Raw genomic sequence first — 20,244 nt, forward strand, 5'->3', positions numbered from 1 at the left:
GCTGAGGAAAGTATGGATAGGTGTGGAAGGTAGTATTGGGCTTGTACTACTGAAAGAACAAGATCCATACTCGAATCAGTGAGAGTCTTGGAGAATCTAAGAAACTTATGGGAGGAGGATTCTTGGGCATGTTTTTATTGTCGGCTTGTCGTATTTCAGTTTGGAGATGAGCACTCAGAGAGGTGGTTCGGGTTCTGGTTGGCGTTCCAGCTCAGGTCCAGGTGCTGAGCCGATTAGCGAGAAGTTGCGGGAGTTCATTTCATCGGAGGTTTCTCGCAGTATTTCGAAGATCTTGGATGAGTGCATGGCGCGTTCCATGCTGAGATTATGTTTGTTGTTGGAGCTCGCACTCTTTCTTTCTGGGAGTTCCGTGCTTGTGGAGCTCCTGCATTCCATGTGGATAGGGACCCCATTATCTGTAGGAGATGGTTAGCGGATATGGATAACACGTTCAGGACGAGTTTCTGCACCGAGGAGGCGAAGGTCAGATATGTTTCCTGCCTATTGAAGGACATGGCTCAAGATTGGTGGGAAGAGGTTGGTAGTGAGTTGGGTGATGATTCTGTTGATGCTATGTCATGGGATGACTTATCGACTCGGTTTCGAGCTGAGTTTGCTCCGACGATTGAGGTGCAGCAGTTGGCACGAGAGTTTCTAGATCTCCACCAGATTACTGAGACTGTGGCAGAGATCACTGCTAAGTTCCGAGAGAGGGCCTTATTGGTACCTCAGTATGCAGCAGATGAGGAAATGAAGAAGGTGAGATATCATGATATGCTGCGGGATGATATCAGGGAGTTCTTAAGTATTTCGGGGTGTGAGATCCTGAATGACATGATTTATAGAGCCCGAGATTGGGAGATCGATTTGGAGCACCTCGGGAAGAGGGGATCAGATCAGGTGCATGTAGTGGAGGTTCCCTGGAAGAGACCCAAGACTTCAGATCAGCGTTTGAGAGGCCAGCAGGGCCGGGGTCTATGCAACACATGCGGGAAACTGCACGATGAAGTTTTTCGTTCTAGGGGTTTGGGCTGCTACAAATGTGGCAGGGTTGATCATGTCAATAGAGATTGTCCTCAGGGGGTAAGCCCGTTATGTTTTACCTGCGATCAGGTGGGCCACAAGAAGGCCGACTGTCCGATGTTGAGGGGAGGAACAGTGAGTGCGCCTGCTCTGGCTACTTTGAGGATCACTGATGGACGAGAGGGTAGGGCAGGAGCCCCAGCGGAGAGGGTCCAGGCCTTGCAGTGTCAGACAGGGGAGGTCAGGACTCCAGCAAGAAGCATTGCGGGTATGTATCTTTTGCCTTCTTTTCGGTTTATATCAGTGTTTATGTTGTTTGAAATATTGCATCGGTTTGGGTAAGCATATATTTGGTTTATTTCTATGCCTATGATGGGTTTTATCTTCAAGAAATGTTATATTCCATTTGCATGCCATGAATCGTTAGTGGGTTAGTAGGGATTGTATCATGTATAGCGAGTTCCAAGTGTTCGGTTGTTATTTCCAGTTTTGTCCGAGATCAGATCAGGGGCATTGGATCGAAGGTCTATGGTCAGGGTCCAACAGGTTGGTTATCAAACATTTTCAGGATTCGGTGGTTCCAGTCATTATGCTTGGATTGACTTGTGGGGGCGCCAAGGGAAGTGGTCTATTGCTGAGGTTTTAGTCTGAGCATCTGTTATTTGGACTTCAATATTTGAGTGTAGTATCATTTCAAAGTATCTGGGGTTCTCAGTTTTGTTGGGATTCGGGAAGTGTTCATCTGGTCTTTGGGGGTTGCGCGGTCTTTTTGGGAATGGTTAGTAATGGAACACTAAAATTGGTAAAAGCAGGTTGTTAGCGGATCGATCATTAGAGGGTAAGAAGGATTGGGAATCCTTCAATCCTCGTGTGCCGTAAGGGCTTTCTCGAATCAAAGTGGGGGAGAATCGTTCAGGTGTTCAGAATCAGAAGCAGGTGTGAAACTCGGATGAGTTTCTCATCCCCATCGGAGAGGAAGGCGGACCAAGTGGCTGTCTGGATTGGAGATTGTGTTAGTTGGGAGTTCGGGGAACTTCCTAGCATTGGGTTCGTGTCTTCTTGGTGTTAGTTAGCAGGCTTGGGATGGGAACCCATGGTGGGGTTCCAATCATGACTCGAGTCCGGCTTGGGTGTTTGGTCGGGTGCATGCTTGACTCTGGAGGAGTTCGAATTGATAGATTGGCGACAAGGCTTTGGGCGGCGGTAGTGGCAAAGTGGAAGTGTTGTAAGACTGTGGGGTGGCCCGTAGCATTCACTAGTTAGCAGTTAGTATGGAAGTGTTATCAGACTGCTGGGTGGCCCGTAGCGTTCACTAGTGGTCAGTTAGTGTGGGAAGTGTTATAAGCCTGCGGGGTGGCCTGTAGCATTCACCAGTCCCCGAGCGGTAGTGAGATTATGGCAAATCTGTGATTCGCTGTAACACCCCGACTCCCAGATATAAGAAATAAAGCTTATATTGACATTCTTAGGCCTACTCGACGAGTTGGATGCCCCAAATCGTCGTGTAGAACCGGATCAGGCCGCGTGATTTAGGAGGTCTACTCAACGAGTTAGAGGAACCCAACTCGACGAGTAGGATCTGGAAAATGAAACCCTAATTTCCAAGGTTTTACACCCTATTTAAAGGGTGATTAACCTCCCTCTACCTCGCTTACCGTCCCCCTTGATCTCAGAAAACCCTAATCGCGCCTACTCTCCATTTTTGTGTGTTAAGAAGCTTGGAAGGTGGATTTTGTGAAGAGAGCTTGAAGTCTAAGGAGCTTGGAGCAAGGAAAAGCTTATGGATCTGATTTCTACTTCATCTCAGCATCATCTTGAAGGTAACAAGTCGTTACCTTGACTTCCTTCTAGCTAGATCTCTTCATGCAAAGGTTTAGGGCTATTTCTAGTTTGTTGTGGAGTTATTTCTGGTGTTGGGCATGATCTAAAGTTGTAACTTCAGATCTGGACTCCTCTAACCCCTTATAACTATAAAGTTCTAGTCTTTAGCAAGTTATGGCCTTCTCCTTACCTAAAACCTCTTCCTTAGCTTGGTTTTGGCCTTTAAGACCTTGCATGCACGTAAAGTTCGCAACTTTACGTGGTAACTATGCCTTAGGAATCTAGATCTATAATTTGGAGCTTTGGGGTAGCTTAAAAACGTCCGAATGAGAAATAGACTGAAGGGACTCGACGAGTTGCATGGTAAACTCGACAAGTCAGATGAAGATTATCCGTTTTTGGTTTCTGCATGGACTCGGCGAGTCAGCGAGATGACTCGACGAGTTAGTTAGGGTTTTCCCGACATTTTAGACATTACATGGACTCGACGAGTTGTCTGGAGACTCGGTGAGTCAACTGAGGTTTTCACGATTCTTTGAGTTCTGAAGGAACTCGACGACTCAGTAAGCTGCACTCGACGAGTTGGGTCAACATGGACTATCGACCTTGACTGTTGACTTTGAATTTGGCTGAGGGTTGACCAATTGGAATTTTAAGGGTATTTTGGTAATTTGGGAATTTATGGAAGTGGATCATTCGTGGTTATAGGTGTTGGTGTTTGGAGCCGTGTTCCGGGAGTTTGATATTTCAGTCCCGATCGACATTGTGAGGTGAGTTTTCCTCACTATACTCAAGGGTCGAAGGCACCAAGGCCGACCCTTTGGATTGTTATCCTGCTTTATTTCTATTGTGATCTGTTAGATTGGTATCCTGGTAGATAGGATGTTATATGTGGTTATGATCAGTTAGATCGGTATCCTGGTAGATAGGATGTTGCTATGCTTAGTGATCTGTAGATCGGTTCGTTTGTTTGTAGAATGTTATGTGCGAGAGCCAACAGACCAGGGCATTCCAACCCGATGGTTGTGGGTCGAGAGTTTTCCATCCCGAGGATGATTGGACTCATATTATGTGGGCATTCCAACCCGATGGTTGTAGGAAGAGGGTATACCATCCCGAGGATGATAGGACCTGTAGTATGTTGGCATTTCAACCCGATGGTTGAGGGCATGGGGCATTCCAACCCGATGGTTGATTGGGCCCATAGTATGCTGTTATTATATGTGTGTTATTATTGTGTGGGTATTTTGGGGGAACTCACTAAGCTTCGGGCTTACAATTTTTGGATTTGTTTCAGGTACCTCAGATGATCGCGGGAAGGCGATGGCGTGATCGTGCACCTCCTCACTTTTTTATGATCTTGATTTCTGGGATACTCTGATGTCTAAACTATTTTGAAAACACTTTGTAATAACTTAATGATTTTGAATGGTTGAAAAGTTTTAAATTGGCTTGATTTTTATGGGTGTTACAAGTTGGTATCAGAGCCTTAGTTTGAGTGAATTGGAGGAACACTTGTGTGAATCTAGTCTCAAAAGAACGAAAAGATTTTCAAAATGGTTTTCAAATGATTTTCAAAATATTAAAGGAGGATGCAAAGTGTACAATCAGCTGGAGCTAATAAGTAACCCCAAAAATACCATTTAGTTATTTGATATTGTGATATGTTAGAACAACATGCTAGAGATAGGCTAGGGATCTTCAGGAATTGCATGATAGAATTGCCTGATTATATGATGCCTGCTAGCCTAGGGTTTTCCTTATATGAAATTGACATCATTACTGTAGTTGCTCAGTGTATGCATCACTGTTATACATAATTAAGATCTTATAGCCTGAGAATGTTTAGTTTAGCCTTATTTCCTGTTCTTGTTTGATGAAGGGCTTAGGGTAGGATCATATATTCGAAAGTCTATAGGGTCTAACATTATGTATGACTAGCATACACCAGTGTTGCATGGTTGGTGGAAGTTTCATGGATGAGTTGTGCAGGGTCAGTCGGCCAGTTACGAGATATTTAGCCTTTCTTTAGGAGCGAGGATTGAGCGCTTCCATGCATATATATATATATATATATATATATATATATATATATATATATATATATATATATATATATATATATATTGTTAGGGCATTGTGATGATACTTGAGACAAATATGGGTAGGTGTGGAAGGTAGTATGGGCCCGTACTACTGAAAGCACAGGACCTATGCGTGTAGCAAGGAATTCACAACCCCTAGGGTTTAGTTGGGAGTTGGTTCCCCGTTGTTTATGCGGATTATCTGATATCTTCCTGGTGTATTTTCAGTATGGTGGTTACGAGGCGATTTGAGACCGAATCCGGGTCAGGATCAGGAGCTGGCAACCAGGATAGGCCAGCGTTGACATAGGATCGTGTCAGGGAGATCATCCGCGAGGAGGTGGTCGAGATTGTCTGGGGTCAGATTCCGGAGATGTTTGGGTCTATCAAGACCACCATGATGGAGTATTTTGATGACAGATATGCAACTATTGCTAAGACTGTGGCTGCTGCAGCCTCTGCAACCGTGGCGGCTGCGGGTATGGGGACAGGGTGAGCTTTTCAGTACTGGGACTTCGATAACATGAAGCCCCGACTTTCGATCGGACTCAGGATCCTATCATAGCCATGCGGTGGCTGTCTGACGTGGAGGGATGTTTCTTCACGTGCTCATGTCCTGCTGACCAGAAGGTCAGATGTGCCCTAAACTTGCTGAGGTCCGGGGCAAAGGACTGGTGGAGGTTGATGACTGGGTCATATATTGATGATCAGAGAGTTGCGGTTACTTGGGAGCAGTTTAGGGAGATGTTTCGTGCTCGCTACATTCCACAGGTTGAGCGCGAGCGGCTGTCACAGGAGTTTTTGGATCTGAGACACGGTACAGAGACGGTGACGGAGATCACCCGCATGTTCACTGAGAGAGCGATGTTTTGCCCGGAGTTTGCTTCTGAGCAGGCTCAGATGACACGTTATCTGAGCATGCTCAAGACGGATATCCATCAGTTTGTTGCTAGTCAACGCTGTGATACACTGTTGGAGTTACAGAAGGCCACTAGGCTTCGTGAGCTAGAGATCGAGTTACAGTTACGGGAGCAGAGGCAGGCCCCGGCGCAGTCACAGCCGGCGCCGAAGCGGTCCAAGACCACTGATTCTAGGTCTGGAGGTCAGTCGGGCCGCACTTGTGGGAAGTGCGGGAAGGATCATTCGGGGGTTTGCCGATGCCACAAGTGTGGCAATCAGGGCCACATTGCTAGGGATTGTAGGCAGCAGACTCCAGCTTCTGGGGTCAGACTTTGATACCATTGTGAGCAGGTGGTCCATATGAAGGCCCAGTGTCCCCTACTAGCTGCCAGGCCAGCGCAGGCTCCATCAACGGCTACACAGAGGATTACTGAAGGGTGTCGGGGTAGAGCAAAGCCTCCGAAGGCTCGGGGACGTGCCTTCCAGCTTACAGAAGAGGAGGTCAGGACAACACCAAATGTGGTTGCTGGTATGTTTCTATACCTTATCTTACTGATTATATATGTTTTATGCTTATGTGTTTGTACCTATGATTAGGTACGTTCTTAGCGAACTCCTTACCTGCTTTGGTATTATTTGACTCGGGGGCAAGACGGTCGTTTTTCTCTCATCATTCAGTAGGGAGTTCGGTTTGCCAATAGGAGAGCTAGAGTGTCCGTTGCGAGTCTCTATCGCCAATGAACACGGGATTTCTGATTCTTCAATCTATCGGGGTTGCGTGTTAGAGATTTTCGGGGTATCATTTCCTGATAGACTTGATTCCGATCCCCATGGGGGATGTATGTGTGATTGTGAGTATGGATTGGCTTAATCGCGTCGGTGCCATGATCGACTGGGAGGGTCAGTGAGTGGTTGTTCGAAGCCCAAGTGGGGGAGAACTGGTTATCTTCGGCAAGGGCACCAGGTTGGGATCAGGGTTTTGTTCAGCTGCCAGGGCTCGACAATATATTCAGCACGAGTGTGCGGGTTATCTAGCATTTGTGGTGGATATGCGGGTCAGGGATCAGGTCTCGGTTTTAGAGGTTCCAGTGGTCAGGGAGTTCGTTGACGTGTTTCCGGAGTAGTTACCCGGAGTGCCTCCGGAGAGGCAGGTCGAGTTTAGGATCGACCTAGTGCCAGGTGCTGCCCCTATTGCCAAGGCGTCGTACCGATTGGCACCACCAGAGAGGTAGGAGCTGTCATCACAACTGCAGGAACTACTGGGCAAGCAGTTTATTTGTCCGAGTAGTTCTCCGTGGGGAGCGCTGATTCTCTTCGTCAGGAAGAAGGATGGTTCACACCAGATGTGCATTGACTACCGAGAGTGGAACAAGTTGACGGTGAAGAACCATTATCCATTCCCGAGGATAGATGATCTTGGTTCTCCAAGATAGACCTGAGGTCCGGGTACCATCAGGTCAAGGTTAGGGAGGATGACGTGGAGAAGACCGTGTTCCAGACTCGTTATGGACATTACGAGTTCGTGGTGATGCCGTTTGGGCTCACCAACGTGCCATCAATATTTATGGACCTGATGAATCGGGCCTGCAGACCGATGCTCGATCGCTCGGTCATCGTGTTTATAGATGATATCTTGGTGTACTCCAAGACCAGAGAGCAACACGAGGAGCATCTTCGGGAGCTATTGGGAGTCTTGAGGTGAGAACGACTTTATGCCAAGTTCTCGAAGTGCGAGTTTTGGTTACAAGAGGTTCACTTCCTTAGACATCTTGTTAACCAGGAGGGAATTTTGGTCGATCCGGCCAAGATCGAGGCGGTTATGCAGTGAGAGGTTCCGAAATCTCCCTCGGATATTAGGAGCTTCTTGGAATTGGCTGGGTACTATCAGAGATTCATACATGATTTCTCCAAGATTGCAGTACCTCTCACTCGTCTGAAGAGGAAGGGGGTGAATTTCCGGTGGGTTCCTGAGAAGTAGAGGGCATTTGAGACCCTCAGACAGCGACTTTCCGAGGCTCCAGTCTTGACTCTCCCTGAGGGAGTTGAGGATTTCGTAGTGTTCTATGATGCATCCATCATTGGACTGGGAGCGGTTCTCATGTAGAGAGGACGGGTGATAGCCTACGCGTCGCGACAGTTGAACCCGCATGAGACGAGATACCCCACGCATGATTTGGAATTGGGAGCGGTGGTATTCATTCTCAAGATTTGGAGACATTATCTCTACAGGGTCCGCTATACCATTTACATGGACTAAAAGAGTCTGAGACACATCATGGATCAAACGAACCTGAGCATGAGGCAGCGCAGCTGGCTGAACGTAGTAAAGGATTATGACTGCGAGATCCTTTACCATCCGAGTAAAGCGAACGTGGTTACGGACGCTCTGAACCGCAAGTTAGCTGGAGCTTCTACTCCAGTGACGTGTATAAGGATATCTGTAACGACCAAATTTTCAAAAGAAAATTTTCATTTTTAAATCATTAAAACATTTCCAATTATCCATTAAATCTCAAGAACAATTGTTTTCAAATTCATAAATCAGCAAACTTTATTTCAAATATCAAAGTGTCCCAAAAGAAAAACGCATGTGAGAGTGCATGCCGCGCCATCAGACCTTTCCCTTGCCCTTAGGCTCAGAAGTACCTGAAACAATCAACAAACTGTGAGCTAATGCGTAGTGAGTTCCCCAGAGCATACCCCACACAATCCATATAACCACATAATCATATTAGCTATAGAAGCTACATAAACCACATAAGCCACACATACAAACATATAATGAAGCCATGGAAACCCTCCAGGGTCTTACACCTAGTGCCACTGGAATCCCCCATGTGGTCTTAACTAACTTCCATGGGAACCCCCACATGGTGTTTGTGCCATGGGAACCCCCACATGATCTTCTTGCCGTGGGAACCCCCACATGGTCTTTACAACCAAGAGATGTCATACAAACCACACAAGAAAATATACTACAATGCCATGCAAACCCTCCAAGGTCTTACATATAAGTGCCTCGGGAACCCCCAGAGGTCTTTCATGCGAGTATCACAAATAACTAGCATATCACATATCCCATAACCAACTAATCATAACTCATAACAATAATCGGCCGGCCTTGGTGCCTTCGACCCATTGGTATGGTGAGGAGACTCACATCGCGTCAATGCTGAACTGACAAGATAAGATTAGATAAGTCCCACGTACTGCTCCAACTTAACTGCCTATAATCATTTTGTGATTAACTTGTCAAAATCCCGAAATACCATAAATGACCTCAAAGTCAACCCTGGTCAAAGTCAAGGTCAACAGTCCATGTTGACCTCAACTCGTCAAGTGCATCCAGCAACTCGTCGAGTTACCTGAGTAAATCGTCAACTCGCCGAGTTACATGTGTAACTCGTCGACTTCCTTAATGTCCAGAAGACCGAAAACTCATGTAGACCGAAAACTCTAATCCTTCACCGAAATCACTCAGAATCTTGAAAATGGGTAAACCCTACCCGACTCGTCGAGTTGGCTAAGGAACTCGACGAGTCCCTTCAGTCATTTTTATGTTCATACGATTTTAAGCTACCCCAAAGCTCCAAATTGCAGATCTAGCCTCCTAGGGCATGGTTTCCACGTAAAGTTGCAATCTTACGTGCATGTGCGCTCTTAAATGCCAAAACCAATCTAAGGGAGGGGTTTAAGCCAATAACGAGGACCAATGCTTGATAAGTTCAGTGACTTTATAACTCTAAGGACTTAGAGGAGTCCAGATTTGAAGTTACAACTTTTTACCTTCAAATGGAAGCCCAAACGATGTAGATGCTGGATCTACAAGCTCCTTCCCATTCCAAGCTTCTCAACCTTCAAACTTCTTCAACAAGTTGCACCAAAAACACTCTCTTAGCCTCTCAAGCACAAGGAAGTAGCAAAGAACGGCTAGGGTTTCTTCTCTGGGTAATGAAGTGTTAAGGGAGGCCACAAGAGGCAGATTAAGTCATTTATATAGGGTACAAACCCTAAAAATTAGGTTTTTCCTTTACAGCGCCTACTCGTCGAGTCGGGGCCTTACGACTCGTCGAGTAGGATCTAAATCCTGCGTCCTCATAAATAATCTCTACTCGTCGAGTTGGAGGTCCCCAAGTCTTCGAGTCCTAGAATAAAACCTTAATATACCTTGAACGGGTGTTACAAATCTCCCCCACTTGAACCGGACTTCTTCCTTAAAATATGCTGACGCAAACAAGTCCGGATAGTGATCTCGCATCTCCTCTTCTGGCTCCCATGTCCATTCGGAGCCCCTTCGGTGCTGTCATTGCACCTTTACTAGCTTCACTTCCTTGTTCTGAAGAACCTTGGTCTTCCTATCCAAAATCGCAACGGGCCTCTCAATGTAGTTCAGGCTCTTGTCTACCTAAATGTCGTCCAGGGAAATGACCGCGGCCTCGTCTGTGACACACTTCCGGAGCTGAGACACATGGAAGGTGTTGTGTATCTGGCTAAGCTCGTCAAACAGATCCAAGCGGTAAGCCACCTTGCCCACTCGGGCCAAAATCCTGAACAGTCCAATATATCGGGGTCCTAGCTTGCTCCTCTTCTGAAACCTGATGACTCCCTTCCATGGGGACACTTTCAGTAACACAAAGTCCCCCACCTGGAACTCAAGGTCCGATCGCCGTCGGCTAACATAACTTTTCTGACAGCTCTGTGCGACTCGCAGCCGGTCGCGTACCTGCTGAATCAGCCCGATAGTCTTGAGCACTACCCCAGTTCTCCCCATGACTCGGTGTCTAACCTCGCCCAACAAAATGGGGTCCTACATCTTCGACCATACAACATCTCAAACGGAGGTCGGTCGATACTGGCATGGTAACTATTGTTGTATGAAAACTCTGCCAATGTGAGGCATGTATCCTAACTACCTCCAAAATCCAACACGCATGCATGAAGCATATCCTCGAGTGTCTGGATCGTCCTCTTGTTTTGGCCATATGTCTGGGGGTGGTATGCTGTGCTGAAATGCAACTGAGTGCCCAGTTCCTCGTGGAACTTCTTCCATAATCTAGATGTGAAACGAACGTCCCGGTCAGAGACTACTGACACTGGCACCCCGTGCCTAACCACCACCCCTCGCACGTAAATATCCGCTAATTTCACCGTGGAGATGCTCTCGGAGATCGGAATAAAGTGGGCACTCTTCGTCAAGCTGTCCACAATTACTCATATGGCATCCACACCCCTCGCTGTCCTCGGTAACTTCGTGATGAAGTCCATAGTGATCTCTTCCCACTTCCACATGGGAATGGGTACCGGTTGAACCTTGCCATGAGGCCACTGATGCTCGGCCTTGACCTTCCGGCAGGTCAAGCACCGCTCCGCAAACCAGGCGATCTCCCGCTTCATGAAGGGCCACCAGTAACTCAGTCTCAAGTCTATACATTTTTATAGCCCCCGGATGTATAGAGAACTTGGACTTGTGCGCCTCCTCCAATAACTTCCGCCTCACTCCCCCAGATGCTGGGACCCACACTCGGCCACACTGGGTCAAGAGACCCTGACCATTCCGGACGAACAAAGGAATTTGTCCCCGTATCCTCTCTAATTTCTAATTCTCCTTCAGCCCTCGCAACTGTATCAGGATTAAATCAACACGAAACCTCTTCCCAAGCACATTCAGGACACAGTCCCAGTACACCCTCGCAGCACTCACGGTGTGGTCGTCTGCAATCTCAACCTCAAGCAGGGAATCCAAGGTCCCCGACGCATCCCAAAACTTCTTGCTAAGTGCAAGAGATACAAACGATCGGCTAGCTCCCGAATCGAAAAAAACGTGGGCAGATATACCATTGACCAAAAAGGTTATGCACAATATACACATAAGCAATGCAATAAATATAGAGCAGGAAAATAAAATACGTACCAGCCACAACGTCTGGCGCTGCCCGAGCCTCCTCGGTGGTCAACTGAAATGCACAGATCTTCACCGTAGGAGCATCCGCCTTAGCAGGGCGGCCATCAATAATCCTCAATGTGGCGGGTTCAGGCACCGCCACTACTCCACCCCCTCCTCGCAACCTCGGACAATCGGCCTTTTTATGGCTAGTCTGGTTGCAGTGGAAACAAATCAGGCCCTTCTTGGGGCAGTCCCTACTCACATGGCCCGGCTGACCACATGTATAACATACCAGGCCCGTCCCCCGACAAGCTCCACCATGAGATCTCCCACACTTGGCACACCGGCCACAGCCCTGATGGCCCCTACTGGATGAATCCGAGGTCTTAGGCTTTTTAGCCAGACCTACTGCTGTCTGTGCCTGCTCAGGCTTCCGCTTGGTGCGGAAGTCCAACTCCATCTCCCACTCACGGGCCTTCTCCACCATCTAATTCAGGGTTTTGCACCCTGTAAACCTCACAAACTCTCGGATATCATCCCTCAGCATGGAATGATATCTCGTCCTCCTCATATCCTCGTCTATAGCTTACTGTGGGATCAACAGTGCTCGTTCCCGAAACTTGGCGGTAATCTCCGCCATAGTCTCGGTGGTCTGTTGGAGCTCATGAAACTCCCTCACTAATCGTTGCACCTCGATAGGTGTTGCAAACTTCAGATCAAATCGCCTGACAAACTCGGCCCATGTCATCTCAGCCACACCGGCTGCTCCCACCCGGCTAGTCACCTCTCCCCACCAATCTCGTGCCCGATCCCTCAACAAATATGAAGCAAACCCCACATTCGCTGCATTAGGGCAAGAACTCGTGCGCTGGGTGTTTTCTATGTCCGCCACCCAGCGTCGGCTAACAATGCGGTCCCTGACCCCAAAAAACTCTGGCGCCCCACACGCCTTGAACTCCCGGAACGAGGGAGTTGGGGCCCCGACCTGGCCCGCAACAATCTCGACTCTGAATGCCCTGAGCCTCTCCTCCATGATCTCCATCATACCCTCCTTGACCGTCCCAAATATAACTGGTGCAGCGTCAAGGATGCCCCTCGTAACATCTATTGCAATAAGCTCACACAGCCTCTCGCCAATGGGCTCGGTAGTTTCACCCGACCCAGCTCCAGATCCTGATCTCGATCCTAATCCCCCTGCTCCGAACCGTGTCACCACCATACTGTACTACAATACCACAAAACATATTGATCAAGATGTCCATAGAGGGGATCATCCCACACCGGTCCTCCTTAGAGCTTCCAGTTCTAACATTGGTTCGGGTATAGGTCTTGTGCTTTCAGTCGTACGGGCCCAATACTACCTTCCACACCTAGCTGCACCTTCCCCAAAGCTCTACCTGATAACTCTAATTCGTCCCAAAACAAATCATATCTCATAGGCTACCGTATAGCTCAAATCCTAGGCTAATCTAAGATTTCCTCCATCCATATCAAACCAGAACTCAATCATAACAGGTTGCCTTATGCATGCAAATTATACACAGAACAAGATCATATAGACTTTCGAATAATAGACTCTACCCTAATACCACAACTAGATAAGGAACAGGAAATAAAGCCAAATCAATTATTCTGAGGCTATAAGACCCTAACCGTATTCAATTTTGAAAGCATACACATAGCAAGATTCATATGATTATCATAACTCACATATCAGTATAACATGGCTAACATACTGGGGGGAACTAATTACTTGGCTCGGCCAATCACGCGCATTGCACTCTCCTTTTTCTCATTCTAAAAAGTTTTAACTTTTTTTTGAAAACAAATTTACCCTTTCCTTAGTTTGAGTCCTGACACACCCGAGAGTGTGTCCGAATCCCTCAAACCAAGGCTCTGATACCAACTTGTAACGAAAAAATTTTCAAAAGAAAATTTTCATTTGTAAATTACCAAAACATTTCCAATTATCCATAAAATCTCAAGAACAATTGTTTTCAAATTCATACATCAACAAACTTTATTTCAAATATCAGAGTGTCCCAAAAGAAAAATGCCTGTGAGAGTGCATGCCGCGCCATCAGACCTTGCCCTTGCCCTTAGGCTCAGAAGTACCTGAAACAATCAACAAACTGTGAGCTAATGCTTAGTGAGTTCCCTAGAGCATACCCCACACAATCCACATAACCACATAATCATATTAGCAATAGAAGCTACATAAACTACATAAGCCACACATACAAACATATAAGGAAGCCATGGAAACCCTCCAGGGTCTTACACCTAGTGCCACTGGAACCCCCACGTGGTCTTAACTAACTGCCATGGGAACGCCCACATGGTCTTCCTGTCATGGGAACCCTCACATGGTCTTCTTGCCGTGGGAACTCCCACACGGTCTTTACAACCAAGAGATGTCAAACAAACCACACAAGCAAATATACTACAATGCCATGGAAACCCTCCAAGGTCTTACATATAAGTGCCTCGGGAACCCCCCGAGGTCTTTCATGCGAGTATCACAAATAACTAGCATATCACATATCCCATAACCAACTAATCATAACTCATAACAATAATGGGTCGGCCATGGTGAGTTCGACCCATTGGTATGGTGAGGAGACTCACCTCTCGTGAATGCTGAACTGACAAGATAAGATCAGATAAGTCCCATGCACTGCTCCAACTCAACTGCCTATAATCATTATGTGATTAACTTGTCAAAATCCCGAAATACCATAAATGACCTCAAAGTCAACCCTGGTCAAAGTCAAGGTCAACAGTCAAGGTCAACAGTCCATGTTGACCTCAACTCGTCGAGTGCATCTAACAACTCGTCGAGTTACCTGAGTAACTCGTCAACTCGCCGAGTTACCTATGTAACTCGTCGAGTTCCTAAATGTCCAGAAGACCAAAAACTCATGTAGACCGAAAACTCCAATCCTTCACCGAAATCACTCAGAATCTCGAAAATAGATAAACCCTACCCGACTCGTTGAGTTGGCTAAGGAACTCGACGAGTCCTTTCAGTCCTTTTTGTGTTCAGACGTTTTTAAGCTACCCCAAAGCTCCAAATTGCAGATCTAGCCTCCTAGGGCATGGTTTCCACGTAAAGTTGCAAACTTTACGTGCATGCAAGCTCTTAAATGCCAAAACCAAGCTAAGGGAGGGGTTTAAGCCAAAAAGGAGGACCAATGCTTGATAAATTCAATGACTTTATAATTCTAAGGACTTAGAGGAGTCCAGATCTGAAGTTACAACTTAAAATCGTGCCCACTACTCGAAATAATCTACTAATGTACTAAAAGTGACCTTAAACCTAAGAAAAAGGGGATCTAATGCTAGAATGACCAAGGTAACAACTTGTTACCTTCAAATGGAAGCCCAAACGATGTAGATGCTGGATCTACAAGCTCCTTCCCGTTCTAAGCTTCTCAACCTTCAAACTTCTTCAACAAGTTGCACTAAAAACACCCTCTTAGCCTCTCAAGCACAAGGAAGCAGCAAAGAACGGCTAGTGTTTCTTCTCTGGGTAACGAAGTGATAAGGGAGGCCACAAGAGGCAGATTAAGTCCTTTATATAGGGTGTAAACCCTAAAAATTAGGGTTTTCCTTTACAGTGCCTAGTCGTCGAGTTAGGGCATTCCATCTCGTCGAGTAGGATCTAAATCCCGCATCCTCATAAATGATCTCTACTCGACGAGTTAGAGCTCCCCAACTCGTCGAGTCCTAGCATAAAACCCTAAAACTTGGAAAAATTAGATGATACCTGGAACTGGTGTTACAATATCAGTGGATTCTCCACTTGTGAGCTTGATCAGGGAAGCTCAGGCTGAGGGGATGCGACCATAGAACTGGAAGCTTGAGAGGATCCGGGGCGAGAACATCCGTTTTGTGTAGGATAGCGTGGGGTTATTGACCCGTTGCGGTCGGGTCTGGGTTCCGATGTTTGGTGGGGTCCGACAGATTGTACTGGAGGAGGCTCACAAGTCTCGCTTCTCTATTCACCCGGAGGCCACCAAGATGTACCGGGATCTGAGTTTAAGTTACTGGTGGCCGTGCATGAAGCGAGAGATCGCTTGGTACGTGGAAAGGTGCTTGACCTGTAGGATTGTCAAGGCCGAGCACCAGAGGCCGCATGACAAGCTGCAGCCTCTAGAGATTCCCATGTGGAAGTGGGAGTAGATCACAATGGACTTCATCACCAAATTGAAGAGAACGGAAAAAAGGTTTCGACGCTATATGATTCATCGTGGATCGACTTACCAAGAGTGCCCATTTTCTGCCCATCCGGGAGAGCTCATCGGCCGAGAAGCTGGCCGATGTGTATATACACGAGATTGTCGCTTGCCATGAGTTCCAGTCTCTATCGTTTCAGACCGTGATGTTCGGTTCACCTCCCGTTTTTGGTAGAAGTTCCACGAGGAACTGGGCACGCGGCTGCAGTTCAGTACCGCATACCATCCGCAGACAGATGGCCAGAGCGAGCGGACCATTCAGACACTCGAGGATATGCTGAGAGCCTGTGTTATTGACTTCACTGGAAGCTGGGACTCCTACCTACCCCTTGTAGAGTTTTCCTACAACAACTGTCACTCCAGCATTGGTGCTCCACCTTATGAGTTGTTGTATGGACAGAGATGTCGCACCCCAGTCTGTTGGGGCGAGGTTTGTCACAGGGTGATGGGTCGGACCGAGGTAGTCCTGCAGACTACCGAGAGGATTTAGCAGATCAGACAGCGGTTGCAGACCGCATAGTCGGCTGAAGAGTTATGCCGACAGACGCCAATATGAGTTGGAGTTTCAGGTCGGTGACATGATGTAACATACACGTTAACAACCTTGTTCGATTATCGTGTTTTGTAAAGATTAATAGCTTAAAATGAATAATATTATATGTTTTCGAGCATTGAGTTCTAACAAGATACTTTTTACGAGATTTGAAGTAAAACTATGTTTAGAATCACTCGAAATGTATTGGAAGTCTTATGAGATTCCAATCAAAAGTCAATATTGAAATTAATGAAAATATAAAGATGGAAATAAATAAAAGTAATGTAATTTAAAGTTGTAGATTATCTCGTTAGAAACATTTAAGTGAAAACCTCATCGAAATCCGAGTTATAACGAAGAAGTTATGATCAATCGAAGATCCGTGACAAAACCGACAAAACACTATTTAGCGTAAAAAGTGAGTTTTCAATAAACTACTTTTTAGCTTTAGTGATCTAAATGAAATTCGTAGTATTCGTTAAACCGAGAATTTTCATAAAAAGAACGTCAAAATCTAACTTCGTATGAGGAAGTTATGATTTTTCTAAGTTTCAGTATAGCAGTATACAGCTAAAAACTCGAAATAAAGATCGAGTGATTTTTAGCCGACACAACCTAAGCGAGAATCGATGGTCTCGTCAATAGTAGTACAACGGTAAAATGACAGACAAAAACGAACGTCGAATGAAGAAGTTATGAATTTTTAACGGATTTTCCTGTCCCGGTCTGTTAATAAAAATAATATTAAAAATAAAGTCAAAATTAGCCAATGGAATCTAAACGAAAGTTGTAGAGTATAATCTCGCCTACGCGTGCATATAACGAAAGTCGAAAACGGAGCTCGTATCCAAAATTTATGAATTTTTGAAGATTTGGGCACAAAATCCGAGAAGCTTAGCATACTAGGCTTGGACTCGGCCACGTACAAGCCTCGCATGCGTGACGCGTGTCCAACTCGTGTCATGTCCGAAGCGAAGGTCCAATAGCGAAGAGTCGTGTGTCGCACCCGTGGCCTATCCGAATCAAGCGAACTGGCCCCTCGCATGCGAGCCACGTGCCCCTCCCACTCGCCTCGCATCTGACGCGTGTTCCTTCTCCCTTCGGTCTGAGCCCTCGCAGGGTATATAAGGGAGGTGCGAACCCTCCCGGTTTTGGTTAGAATTTTGCACACTTTTACACCCTAAACATTATCTTAAGCCACTTTTAATCCCCCGAATCCCCGGGAACCTACCTAACACCTGAAAAACATTCCGAAGTGCCCGAATACCCCGAGAAATTTATCTTTTCGGTTTGAAACTCAACCCTCGCAAGGCCCGGTTTTCAATAAAGCTCCCGGTTTTTAATAAAGCTCCCGATTTTCAATAAAGCTCCCGGTTTTCAATGAAGAAAGTTAATTATACAAACGAAGTGCTGCCCGAATTACTATTTTAACCTCTGGTTATTTCATGGTGAGTTCAAATTATAGGAACAATTGTATGTTATGTGTTATATGTTCAATGTGATTTTTCGTGTTTTTATGAAAATGAGCTATACCTTTGACTTGAAGTAAATGACTAAGCATCACTGGGGTACTGGTATGTAGCCTTTGGCCATGAAGTGAATGAGTAAGCATCACTTTGGCACTGGCAGAATGTTGGATAGGGCTAAAAGCCTGTAAATTCTAGCAAAATGTTTATTCAGAAATCGTTTATTTTCTGTGCCACTTGGGCTGAAGTCTTATTGATGTATATCAAGTTAAACTTTTTAATCTCATTGATTGTAAATCTTTGAATCAGATCATTTGTTGATTTGGAAAGCTTGTCACATGATTCACATATGCCTTTATTGCTCTTTGTTCCTCTTTGCTTCTGTCATATTGGTATATATATATATATATATATATATATATATATATATATATATATATATATATATATATATATATATATATATATATATATATATATATATATATATATGGCATAACGTTATATTGTATCTATTTTTGAACTCACTAAGCGTCACCGCTTATCCCTCTCAGTGTTTAATTATTGCAGGTAATAAGGATCCAATATAGACATATACTGTTGGAAGATTTAGAATAGTTAATGATAATACTTTTGTATTTAGTAATCGTGTATGTATAATATTATAATTTCCTGGGTAGTTATGTAATATACTAAAACTATGCGGTTTGTATCCAGTCTTTTGTAATTAAACTATCAATGTAAAATATTGTCTATTGTTCTTTCAATCATGGTATCAGAGCAGTAGTTTCAGTGAACTAAACCGTCGGAAGTTCAATATATGAACATATTCATTAGGAGTATATGGATACAAACCATAGGAAAAGAATTAAGTGGAATATTGGATAATGATAAATCTTAATATTTTAAAGTATTAAGCTACATCAAAATTTTTAGAGCATTAGTTTAAGCGAACTAGGAATTGTAAGGATTTATAGGCTTAAACTTGAATTGCTAAGTAATAATGGTACGATGTGTGTCTAGTATACTTTAGGTTGAATACCTCACTTGCTATAGTGTGCATAGTTTAAGGGAGATGCCTTATATGCTAATATGTGCAAAAGATAAATGAAATACCCGAAAGCGCGAGCACGACTTGGAGATACGTGGTGTCACTCTTTTGAAACATCCACGTGTAGGTAGAACTGTTTCTGTTTCTTCTATTCAATCGGCATGAAACTTTTCGAGATGATAAGGAGACTCACGATAGTTGACATCGATAACTTCATATATAAACAGTCAAAGATTATCGTAAAATAAAATCTATCAAGTGATACCGTAAATAGTGGTGTTGTACATTCAAACTATGTATGATGAAATAATAACACCTTTGGAGGAATATTGTGTGTTCAAAGTACATTCGGACAAGATGAATGTTTTGATGTAATCCATGAAGTTGTTCCACTGCTGACCTGATTGAAGCAGTGATTGCTTACAGAGTTAGAAGAATTGAAGATGGTGATAAATACTTCGAGAATATCGAAATTGATGTTGTGCAAGATTTAGAAGAATTCAATGAAGATCAAAGGAAAGGCTAACAAAGTTTTCAAACTCAATAGGCCAAGACCTTGCCCAACATTGTGATGCAGTATGCAGTTCGAGTATTATGGTAAGAGCTGATATGTAACCCTATACAAGATGCTCAGACTTAGTATTTAATAATACCGAGTGACAATTGACTTCTATCACATCCTTATAAAAGTTCCATAGTATGTTAAGACGACTTTAACATACTTGATTAGGATGTTGAAATGAGTCATTTAGTTAGGCTGAATGACTTACTAGTTAGAGTAAGGTAGAGTATATAGTTGAAGAAAATATACACTCATAGTGTTGTATGAGAAGAGATATTGCTGTTAGGAATGACAGAGAACCAAGTCGAAGCTAGGAGATCATGCTTAGATGCAGTTAAAATGCAGACTTCCTAGGATAGATTCCTATGAAGTAGACTTAAAAGATACACCTATGAGAGGAAAATTTTTCCATATAAAGGAATGACGATGTCATGAAAGGATAATGAAATGAATAAATGTGCATGGTGACTTGCATGAGTTAGGAAATGATGCAGATAGTTGGAGATTGGTTGTCTCCACACTACTAGGGTAAATTCTGGTATAATGTGTCTTGTAAAGTAGACACTACCCGAGAAAGAATTTATATGAAGAATTTGGAAGTGAAATTTTTAGCGACCTAAGAAAAATATTAGGATATGCTAGATCGAGCTTATGCATAAAAGAATTCTAGAAGGTGAATT

The sequence above is a fragment of the Lactuca virosa genome, chromosome 8 (genome assembly GCF_052849685.1).
Source record: "Lactuca virosa cultivar CGN04683 chromosome 8, Lactuca_virosa_CGN04683_v6, whole genome shotgun sequence".
Taxonomy (NCBI): domain Eukaryota; kingdom Viridiplantae; phylum Streptophyta; class Magnoliopsida; order Asterales; family Asteraceae; genus Lactuca; species Lactuca virosa.